The following is an 11,551-nucleotide window of genomic DNA, read 5'->3' as shown; positions in this document are numbered from 1 at the left end:
TACATTTGTAGGCCAGAAGTCAGCACAAAGTGTTTACTTCATGAAAAAGTAAGAGTGAAAAAATAATACATTAAAAAACAGTAAAAGCAAACACTAAACAATCATGAGCAAAGTAACAAAAGTAAAGACATAGAGATATAACCAATTTAAATTTTAATAAACATTTTAAACATTGATCAGTTCATTAATGATAGTCTAATTAACTTCTCCTGGGCTTCTGATCAGTGTCATTCTAAGACCATGACTGATGAATGGCACTTTTGCAGTCCTTATGGAAATGTTCTTTCTTGGGATCTTTTAGAAGTGCATCCTTGACACTATTCTCAGGGTTACAATGTCCTTCTATCACTGGGAAGACCTGTACTGTTTCCGCAAATGTTAAGTTAGACTAGGGATACTCAGGCAACATAATTGGATTGTATTGCAGGCCACTGTGAGGTCATGAACTGTATTTTGTGACAAATTAAATGAATCCTTGCAAGATGGTAAGAAACTGTCAGATGCATATATACAATGAAAATAAAAAAATTAAAGTGGCTTTATAAATAATTTATATCTTATTTATCAAAATAGCTGGAATAATAGAAGTAAAAAAAGAAATTTATTGATTGATTTATTTCTAAATGTCTCATTTCTCTGCTTTCAAAAATGTCACATATTATGATTGGCAAGAAAATTCAACCTTTAACCAGTATTTTAAACCTAGATTGTATATAAAACCTTTTATTCGTTATCACCTGTATATCATTTGCTCAAGTCACACATTAGTGTTACAAATAATTAGATTGATTAATTACAATATTTAATTCTTTTTCTTTAAATATTTATATTCTTCTATCTCTTTAAATATTTGCACATATTATTTTTCTGTTTTGTTTTGTTAACTTAGACTTGCCAGAATTATTCCCAGAAATTATAAAAAACATTTTTGATTGGCCATAATTTAAAAATGCAAATGATTGCTACTGTGTAGCCCAGGCTGGCCTCAAACTCGTGATCCTCCTGCCTCTGCCTCCTTCAGCAAATCCTACCGGTGTGCGCCACCACAACCGGCGATTGCTACTATTATTAGAACGTGTTGTGCATATTCATACAGATATAGCTAAATAATAAGTGTTTGCAAGAATCAGATTTCTCAATACTTATGTAATTACCATATCACTCAAATAAAATAATATTTACATTTCTATGCTTTAGTATATGAAATAATTTAACAAGTTATCCTGGACAATAAAAGTAAATTAATTTTAAGATGTCACATTAACTTTTGTAATCATTGGTTTTAAAAAAACCATTTATGAATTTTGTGAAATTAGGCTTTAAAATAAGCTAGTCATTTCTGTAACAATAATAAATGGTAGTAATAAGAATGGATGGGATTTGGATGGAAAAAACCCATCCCTGAAGTACTGAGTCGTTTTCTACTCAGATTCTGAGGAATTCCAAGACAGCTTGACATTGCCGTCTGTTCTTTCCATCGGTAGTAGAGCAGGTGGTACAGGTAGCGCACTAGTTGAACCAGGTCACCCCGGATTAATAGGACCTGAGGAGAGGTAGTTACTATTTACATTTACAGGAACCCTTTCAAAGTGGAAAACATGTACCAGACCTTTTTAATTTTCAACCCCTGCAAGAAGGGAGAACCACTTTTTTGTTTGTTATTTGTTTGAGACAGGGTGTATGTGTGTGTGTGTGTGTGTGTGTGTGTGGCTTTGGCTGTCCTGGACTCACTTTGTAGACCAGGCTGGCCTCAAACTCACAGAGATCTTCCTGCCTTTGCCTCCCAGGTACTGGGATTACAGGCATGTGCCACTTTTACCAGGTGACGTATTTCAAAATGGAGCCTCTGAGAAAGATGTCTAGAGATCAGAACCTCTCAGGCACTGCTCCCAGGCACTGACTTTTCTACACCGCAGTCTATCTCCTCTGTGCGTTGCTTAATTCTCATAGGTGACTTATGGCCTCTTGTGAATGTGTGAATCTGAAGCTTGGTTGATTTTTGTTCAGTAACTGAAGGGAACCTTTAAGGACGCAGCATTTTGTTTTAAAATTCTGCTTTTCTTTTCCCAACTTCATCTTCATCTTACGGCTTTCTTTATTATGGCAAAACAGCTGGCTTGCCTCCATGCTTTGTAATCACACATCATCTGGAGATAGGAGTGTTTCTTCTAGAAATGTTTCCTTCAAAATGTTCACTTCTGTAGAGAAAAATTATTTATTAAGCAAGGGAAGAAAGAACAATGCTCACTGCAGGTCAGTCAGATGCCTCACTCTTGAATAGAACTTTCTTTAGAACCCTGAGGAGCATGGAGATTGATGAGCACACAAAATGAAATTAGCAACACTTTTAGGAAAAGACAGAAAAATTAACATATAGTAATCTTAAATAGTTTGCAAATTTAACTGTACATTTTAAATTATATTAAGAAATTAAAAAAAACATGTAAACAACAGATGATAAATTTTTTCTTCTGAAAGAAAGTTGACATTCCCAGAAGTTACCTGTAATTTTAAAATTAATCTAGTTAATAGGAGACTGGAACTGGGTATCTAGAAGTCTGAAATAATTGTGGACAAATTTGTAATAGATAAAACACACCAAGGAAACATTTATTATGGGACTCTCAGAGATAAGCCATTTAAAATACAGCTTCTAATAGCATTTGAAAACACTTGTCACACGAGACACTGTTTCACCTGGAACATGAGAATGATGGATGGACTTTTGGACCATCTGCATTGGATGGTTTGCACATGCTAGAGTAGAATGTAGACTAAGTCCTAGGTGGTTTCATCTCTGTTTCTCCAGTGTCATTACCAACCACACTTCCTAGTGCAAATGGACCTCCAAGGGGCCAACAACTGTATATGAAAAATTGAGGAAGAGTTAACATTCCCCTTATGTTTTGTTGGCTTTATCACAATCCCTGTTCATGGGCTAAGGCAACTCCAGTTGAAATGAGTTTGAGGATGAAGCTAACACATCATAGATAGTGGGTAGGGTTCTTTAGAGATAGGGTGAATGGAAAGATAGATGATAAAGAGCAAGATAGCTAGATAGCTAGGTGAGAGATATAGATAGGTAGATAAATATATAGATGATAGATATATAAATAGAAAGAAAGATAGATAAGTGATAGGTACAGATAGATAAATTGATGATAGATAGAAAGATAGATAGATAGATAGAGGGAGAGATATGAAGATAGATAGATAGAGGAATTGCCTTACGTGAGCATAGGAACTAATCAGTCCCCAAGTCTGAAACTGGAAAGCTATAAAAAGGAGATGATTGTTGTATTAGTTCTAATCTAGTCTGGAGGATCAAATGAAAAGTGAATAGATGCTTTAATTCCAGTGTGATGGCTGGTAGGTAGTCTGCATACCCAGTGACCCAGTAAAAGCCAATATTTCTGTTTGAGTAAGAAAGCAGAAAAACAATCAAACATAGTCCCCAGCACCCACAGGGCTGCTCACAACAGTCTACAAATCCAGTCCAAAGGAATCCAATGTGTTCTTCTGGCCTCTGTGGGTATTCCACACATGTGGTGCACACACACACACACCCACACCCACACACAAACATTCAGGGAAACCGCCCTTCCCACATCCCTCCACATACACAAATAAACCAGTGTCTCACCTTGAAGGCAGCAAGGCAAGAATTCTCTTTTTTTAAGAAGCTTTCTCCATCTTTTACATTCTATTTTACATTAGGGTATAAAATATGTTTTGTCATTTTACCTGTGGTGGTTTGAATAGAATAGAAATTCTCCCACAGGGATATAGTGCCAGAGCTCCCTGGCAGAGTCCAACAATTCTTGAGTGGGAAGTGAGGATTGAAAGAAAATTAAAAATAATAATACACTACACATGGGATCAGTTTGAGAGGGCTGTCAGTAGAAACTATCACACATGGTTTATTCCACCTCGATATAATGAAGGGGTTCATTGAGAAGTCAAACTTGTTTACCTTGACCAATTATCTGTGTGATGATCCTCACACAAACAAAAGGAAGTGGACTTGGCAAAACATCCTGCCTATTCCTGTCTCTAGGTGAAGGCCAGAGTGAAAACAAGCAATTCTCCACAGATCTCCCTTTTTCATATTTTTAAAATTGTCTATAACTTAAGAGCTGTGGAGCAGAAGATTGTGCCTGTCTTAAGTTGTCTCTCTTGAAAGATATCTACCCGTCATTGGAACATGAATTCCATCATTCATGTCCTGTCTTAGGTTGAATATTCCTCAGAAAGAGCTTACTGTCTTGGACTACCAACCTCCATTAGGGTAGACACTGAAGTTTAATTTAAGCATATCAGCTTTAACATTCTAAAAGGCCTTGATGTAGTTTTAATTATGACTGATAAGAGACATGCTCCTAATAAGAGTAATAAGCCAAGTCCTATAACACTCCATAAAAGTGACTTAAAAGATGACCCCTTATCAAAATACCAAGCCTGAGAAACAGTCACAGGAACCATAATAAAAGAAGGCTGTTGAATGACCAGGACCTGTTGTCCATTTGAAAGCTTAGAAATATGGTTTGTTAGTTTACATGGAGGGGAAGAAACATTAAAGTTTGAATCTTGTATAAAAATGTTAACTTTTCTAAACAACAAAGCATAAGGAGAATTTACACAGGCAGTTACAGGGCCTCCCAAGAGTTTTTGTGGCAAGCTTCCAAATATGTGTCTGCTAAAAACCAGAATCAGACCAAAGTCCCATAGTCAGTCCTTTCTTCCATTCTTCCTGATTTTGTTGAGAATTGTCCTGATTACCAGACCAATCAAGGCAAGTGACATTTTATCTAAAAAGTTTCTCTGCACAATATCTCCTCCCTGGAGAAGAATGAAACAAAGGAGCATATGCCCAATACAGATCTCCATTAACCCTCAGGACAGAATTCACCATGGTCAGCAGCAGGAGCATCTTCCTTCTGGGAAACATCTCCGGCAAATCACAACAACATTCTGGGATCTACCTTGCTCCTTCAGCATTCTGAGGAAAAGCGCAAACATACCCTCTTCCCTGTATTAATACAGGGTTGGTGCTTTGCCATATTCCAGTAAGGGGATCTTTCCATTTCACTTGGGCATAATTGTCCTTGATATTAGGGTGCCACAATCGATCAGCCTCAAAACAGCCTTGTGTATCCACATTCAAAAAATTTTAAAATAAAGAGAGCATGATTAAAATAATTCTGTGGTGTTTGGGGATATAACTCCCCCTTTTTATGTTTTGCAATTTTAAACATACCCAGTGACCAATAATTTATAACCAAGACATAATGAACACGGTAAACTTATACATTCAAAACAGACAAAACACCTTGCTATTTGTTGAATCTGGTTTTTATGACCACTTAAGCTTTGTAGAAGAATTAACCATTAGTTTTCTTACTGGAAAAACTGAAAAGCTGCCCCCCCCTTTCTCCTAGCTTGAGTGATTTTAGCTGTTGCTTGACACTGACCATCAAATTTTGGCTTCCACAATGAATGATCTTCTCTTGTCAAACATTCTCTTGCTAATTTCTTCCAGTCCCCTAGATAGAGAGCCTCAGTAGACAAGGACTCTAACAGACCTTGAGTAAAAGGTGCTATAGAGCTATACTGAGTGCATGCAGTTTTCAATTCTTTTAATTTTTTTAAAAGTTATAGTAGCATGGACTCTTACCATATTACCCTATCCATTAGGTTGCTCTAGAACTGGCAAACCATAAAACTCAGTTATATCTTCTTTCTGCCTAGCTTGTTCTTCCTTCAACTCTGTAATCTCATCAGGATCTAATCATCCTCAAAGTCTTTCCTTAACAAGAAATTAGTATCATTAGGGGGAACATATAACTATTTGGGAGGAGCTGATGGTTTAATATCAGTTTGTCCTAAAGCCTCCAATCTTTCTTTCCTCTTTCTCTCTAACCCTGAAAGTTTCACTTTCTCAGTCTCGTGCCACACATACAGACCATTTCTAATTAAATTCCACACAAAAACAAAACAAAACACGGGGCTACTGCCTTGTCTTGCTTTTACTGGCATATTTTATTCACCATACCCTTTTCTCTTTAGTTTATGATCCAAGCTTGACAACACCCTCATGTCCTTCACTGCTTCCCCTTATCTCAAGTCCCTGTTTGGGTGCCAAACTGCTAGAGCCCATTGGGCAGGGTTGAAGAGTTCTTGAGTGGAGAGTAAGGATTGAAAGAAAATTAAAAAATAATAACACACTACACATGGGGTCGGTTTGAGAGGGCTGCCAGTAGAAACTATCCACAATTCCTTTTTATAGTCAGAGCAAAGCACCTCAATACAACGATGGGGTTTATCGAGAAGTCAAACTTGTTTATCTTGACTGCTTGTCTGTGTGATCCTCTCACAAACAATAGGAACATACTGCCTATCAGAATCTCCAGGTGAAGGCCAGGGTGAAAACATGCATTTCTCCACAATATAGGGAGTGGCACTTTAGGAGACGTGGCCTTGTTGAAGAAAGTATGTCACTGTGAGGTTTTGGATGTCCAATCGAGGCTTCGTGGTGAGTTGTCTGCATTTGTTGCTTATGGATCAAGATGTAGAGCTCTCAGCTCTTTCTGCAGCACCATGTCTGCCAGCACGCTGCCATGCTTCCTGCTGTGATGATAATGGACCAAACTTCTGAATAGTTAAGTCAGCCCCAGTTAAATGTTTTTCTTTATAAGTGCAACTGTGGACAGGGTGCCTCTTCAAAGCAATATAAAAAAAACCCTAACTAAGACACTACCTATCCAATGCTCATCTCTCTCAGAAGCATGCTAATGCAGAATATGTGTCAGAGTATCCCCTGGACCAAGTAAATCTGAGACATCAAAGTAGCCTCTGCATAACACCTGCTAAGGGTACTTTCTGTTAGAAGCTGACTAATGACCTGCAGAAAGATGCAATTCTGTATTCAGCTGTCATGAAGATAATGAAAACTTGATACAAAAATTGTAAGGTTCTAGAGCTAATTTTTTCAGCTATTTACACACTTCTGTTTAAAGTGTTAAGTTACCTTTATTTATTTTGGGGGGCAGAAGGGAGTATGGGTAAAAGGGTACCACAGCATGCTTCTGGAGATCAGAGGACAATTTGTGGGAGTGTGCTCTCTCCTTCCAGCATGTGGGCTCCAGGATCAAACTTAGGTCCTCAGGCTTGGCCACAAGTACTTTTACATGGTGAGCCATATCAACTGTCCTATTTATACATTTTTAAGTTAATGTAAGTGATGTACACAGAACAAATTAAGAAAGAAAGCCCCACAAGTATTGGGTATGGTGGATGTACTGTCCAGCCTACCACAGAGGGTGGAGGTCTTGAAGATGTGTATGTGTTCAGACTAAAACTCTGCAGAAAGAGTGTCATGCCAGTATTTCTTAATGCAAACATCCAGAAAAAAAAAAGGTAGGTTCAAATAATTCAACAGCCACAATCTGGTACCCAGTATATAAAATGGTATGTATCAGGGCATGTATCAGATGATTTGTATGAAGGACAGAGGGCTTGGATGAAGGTCATGCTTGGCTGGGATGGGAAGGTGAGAAAGCAGAATGATCTTAGCCTGTGTACAGTTGGCCAGAATGCTTCAACAGAGAGTCTTCATAAAAACTCTATAAGGGGAAAGAGAGATGGCGGTTGGTAAGAGCACCAGCTACTCTTAGAGAAGACCCAGGTTCCATCGCTAGCACCAACACAGTGCTTCACAACTGACTGTAACTCTAGTTTCAGGGGGACTGATACCTTCCTTCTGGCCTCCATGGATACTGGGTGTACATTTGGTAAACATTTTTATGTGCAGGCAAAACACTTACAGACAAACAAAAAGTAAGTAAATCTTTAAATAAACAACTCCACTAGATAATGGAGGCTTCAGCCATGCCATTTCAGAGTTCTGGTCTGAAATGTAACAAAGACAGAGAGAAGAGAGGAGCATTGTACTTGTTTATTGTTGTTGTTTTTCCAAGCAACACAGCGTGGCACAGACACAGTGAAGGCTGTAGTAAATTCAGTGTTATTTTGCTCCCTGGCGAGTTTTCGGCTCTGTAAGCAACAAGAGATGCTGCCCTTACTTAGGAAAAAAATTGTTTTCATGCTTATCACGGAAGCAGCAGCCACATGGGGTCTATCTTCAGAGGGTCTTGGGAATGGCAAGCTTCTGTGGGAGGCTGGATACAGAGCAGTGGACTGCTTCTATACCAAAATGAGATAGAACAACAGTGGTAGGGAGCTTGGCAGTGTGTTCTGAGTAATTTTTATAGACGGATATGAAACCCTGTGATGTTTGTTTGAGTTACTGATATTAAGAAGAGTGTCTCACATTGCTAAGGTGGGTAGATTTTCTGTTTCTATGACCTTGATACAAAATAAACAACAGAAGAGTCAACTGATGAACTAAAGGCAGATGTTACAGTAATGCTATGTATTTCAAAGAGATGAAAAACTCTTTGTTCTATGTTTCTGTGTCAGTGACTTCTAATTTTAGTGAATGACTTACTGTTTAAGGGTTAGTTTGGTCACCTGCCACATGCAGAATTGAATGAATCAAGTCAGACCCAGGAGTCCCCTTCCATAGTGTGGTAAGTTAAAGTTATGCCTCAAAGCCTTTAGGGCAGGGGCTTTCAACCTTCTTAGTGCAGCGACCCTTTAATGCAGAGGTGAACCCCAACCATAAAATTATTTACATAGCTACTTTATAACCGTAATTATATGAATCATAATGTAAATATGTGATATACAGGATATCTGACATGCTACCCCCTATGGGGGTCGAGACCCTCAGGTTAAAAACTATTACTTTAGTATGCTCACCAGATTGCAGAAGTGCTTAATGAGCTGGAACTGATATCTTTTCTACATTGCTGCAATGCTGGGATTTTTCAAGAATCTTAAGTAGAACTTCTTTTTCAGTTAACTTGTTTGTAGGTATATTCTTTGAATATATGTTCAGTTCTGCTTATATTATGAATGCTGGTTTCACTTACTAAACCAAGAACTGTGCTTGGTAAGTGGATTACATTTTTTACAGGGCTGCTGAAATACACATGGTTATCACATGTGTCATTTAGCATATGAATAGGGACTAGGGATGAGGCTAGTGTTAACCTACTTGCCTATCACAATTCATTATCGCCAAGCTTCCTCTAGGCTCTGCCTCTCAATACGACCACATCAGAGATCAAGCTTCAGTTTGCCTTTTGGTAGAAACAAGCCCTTTTCAAATCAGAGCAGGTGTAAACATTTTTCTTTCTTTCCATTTTTATTCTTCCATAATAGTAGTTTTCCAAGTAGGAAAGCATACTAATGACTTCATTTCTTCCACATATGGTCATGTGTCAAGTTCTTTTTTCCCCCCACAAGGCTGATCTCATTTACGTACCTTAACTTCTATTATCCTCATTGAAGAATCATGTTTAAAAACACCAACACTGCTCTAGTGTTGGTTTGGTTTTTGTCAATTCAACACAAACTGGAGTTATAGGGAAAAAGGGAACCTTAACTGAGAAAATGCCTTCATCATATTGGGCTGTAGACAACTCTGTGGGGCATTTTCTGGATGAATGCTTATCACGGCAGGGCCAAGCCACTGTGGGCAGTGCTGTCCTGGGTTGCTAAGGGAAACAACCAGAACAAGCCATAGAGAACAAGCTAGTAAGCAGCATTCCTCATGCTCACTGCTTCAGTGACCACCGTAACTCCTTTCAGGGATGGATTTTAAAATGTAACGTGGTAAATCTTTTCCTTCTTGTGTTGCTTTTGGTCAGTGTTTCATCACAGCAACAGAGAACCAAACTAGGACAGCCTCTGTCTAGTTTTCAGTTGCTGAGTTTTCACTGATACTTCATCATTCAAGCTACTCCCAGGACAGTCAGCGTTCACCTGTGCCAAGTCATCAAGTCGTTAAGATTCAGCTGACACATGTTAGTTCAAACACCAGGTCTACTTGAGCAGCCTGACATTGGGTACGTTGACGTTGCTTAACTACTTTGACCTTCAATTACTTTTTCTATAAGTTGGAGGCAACAGTACCTATTTTGTGGAATATTTTTTTTGAGGCACAGGAAAGAAAACATATATAAGTCCCTTAGCAGAAGGTCCTCCATGGTTGGGGAATATCAGAAAGTATGGTTGTGATTGTACAACAACACACAAGTCTCCACCAGTAACCTAGTGGATAGGTCTCTAATCTTGTCTCAGTATGCACTGTAAAGTATATAAATTGTGAAGATGCAATATTATGTGTTCAAACTGTATATGCTCTAATTTTCTCACTGTAGAGTGGTCTTATGTTGGAAAAAAAAAACCTACTAAAAATTACAGCTGGTATGCTTTCCTGATCATGTCTATGTTAGGAATTGTTTTAAATGGTGGAGATTGTGTTTTTCCTCCAAGCATCCCCGTTCTGTCTATTCTTTTCATATGTGACCGCTTTACCTACGTTGGCAAATTTTGTTTAGTGACACCCCTTCAGCTTTTTAAACTAAGTTAGCACCCTGCTAATGAATCCATGTCACAATCTAAGAATACGTTAAAGACATGAAGGACACAGGGGTTTGAAAACCAAGTAAAAAAACAAAAAACAAAAAACAAAAAACAAAAACAAGGGGTAGCCCTTACGTACTATGGAGGTTTGAATAAAAATGGTTCCCCTAGGTCATAGGACCTCCTAATAGGCATTATTAGGAGGTGCGGCTTTGTTGGAGGAAGTGTGTTATTAGTGGGTGTGCTTGGATTTCTCAGAATTTCAAGCCAAGGCTCAGTGGCTCAGTCACAGCAAGACCTCCTGCCTGTGGATTAAGATGCAGAACTTCAGCTTCTTCTCCAGAACCATGGCTGCCTGCATGCTGCCATGCTTCCTGCCATGCCAATAATGGGCTAAATCGCAGAAACTCTCAGCCAGCCCCAAGGAAATGTTTTCATTTATAAGAGTTGCCACAGCAATAGAAACCCTACCTAAGACAAATACTAAGTAGAATATTGGCACGGGGTCAGTCAGTGTTTGGAGTTCAAAGAAGCATTATTCTGTCTACCTTTCCATAGTACATGACTCATGTTCTTTCTGCAGAGCTGATTAAAGAATTGTGTAGATTTTATCTGCCGTCTGCTTCTGTGTTGTGAGATGCTCTTGCATGGGGCCTGGTCTCATTTTTGCATTTCTGTGAGCTGGGCTTGGTTGGCTCAAGATAAGCCCAATAAATAGGTAACTGAAAGGAACCAGTGTTGTGTCATCTAACGCTTCCTGGCTTTTTAAATCCCTCGACTCTTCTAAGATTGTAGAATGCTTGAGCCCGATCTTTCAACTGTCTTTAAGGACTAAAATATTCTTGATACCCAAACTCATGGCTCTTACCTTCTAGTTGTTGACTTTTTATTTCTCATTTTCGTTCCAAAAAAAAAAATAAAGGAAGGAAGAAATAAGTTAAGAAAGGAATGAGTGAAAACAGTTGAAAGAAAGGGAGAAATAAGAGGGAATTGCAAAGGAAAAGACTGCAGAGAGTTCAAATTTGATATTCTTTCACGTGTCAGTAACATAAGAGAAGAC

The 11,551-nt window shown here is 38.5% G+C and overlaps 1 long non-coding RNA gene across 1 annotated transcript in view; it reads right to left on the bottom strand.

The window, feature by feature from the left end:
- Positions 1-940: 940 nt before the first annotated feature.
- Positions 941-11,551, bottom strand: part of LOC132649530 (uncharacterized) — a 42,341-nt gene continuing 31,730 nt past the window's right edge. The window contains exon 3 of the long non-coding RNA XR_009588008.1: positions 941-2,198. This is a non-coding gene — a long non-coding RNA (uncharacterized LOC132649530). The remainder of the gene's footprint in view (positions 2,199-11,551) is intronic.

Source organism: Meriones unguiculatus, chromosome 20, assembly GCF_030254825.1.
Source record: "Meriones unguiculatus strain TT.TT164.6M chromosome 20, Bangor_MerUng_6.1, whole genome shotgun sequence".
Taxonomy (NCBI): domain Eukaryota; kingdom Metazoa; phylum Chordata; class Mammalia; order Rodentia; family Muridae; genus Meriones; species Meriones unguiculatus.
The sequence above is the reverse complement of the archived record's forward strand: the minus strand, read 5'-3'. Positions and strand labels throughout refer to the sequence as shown.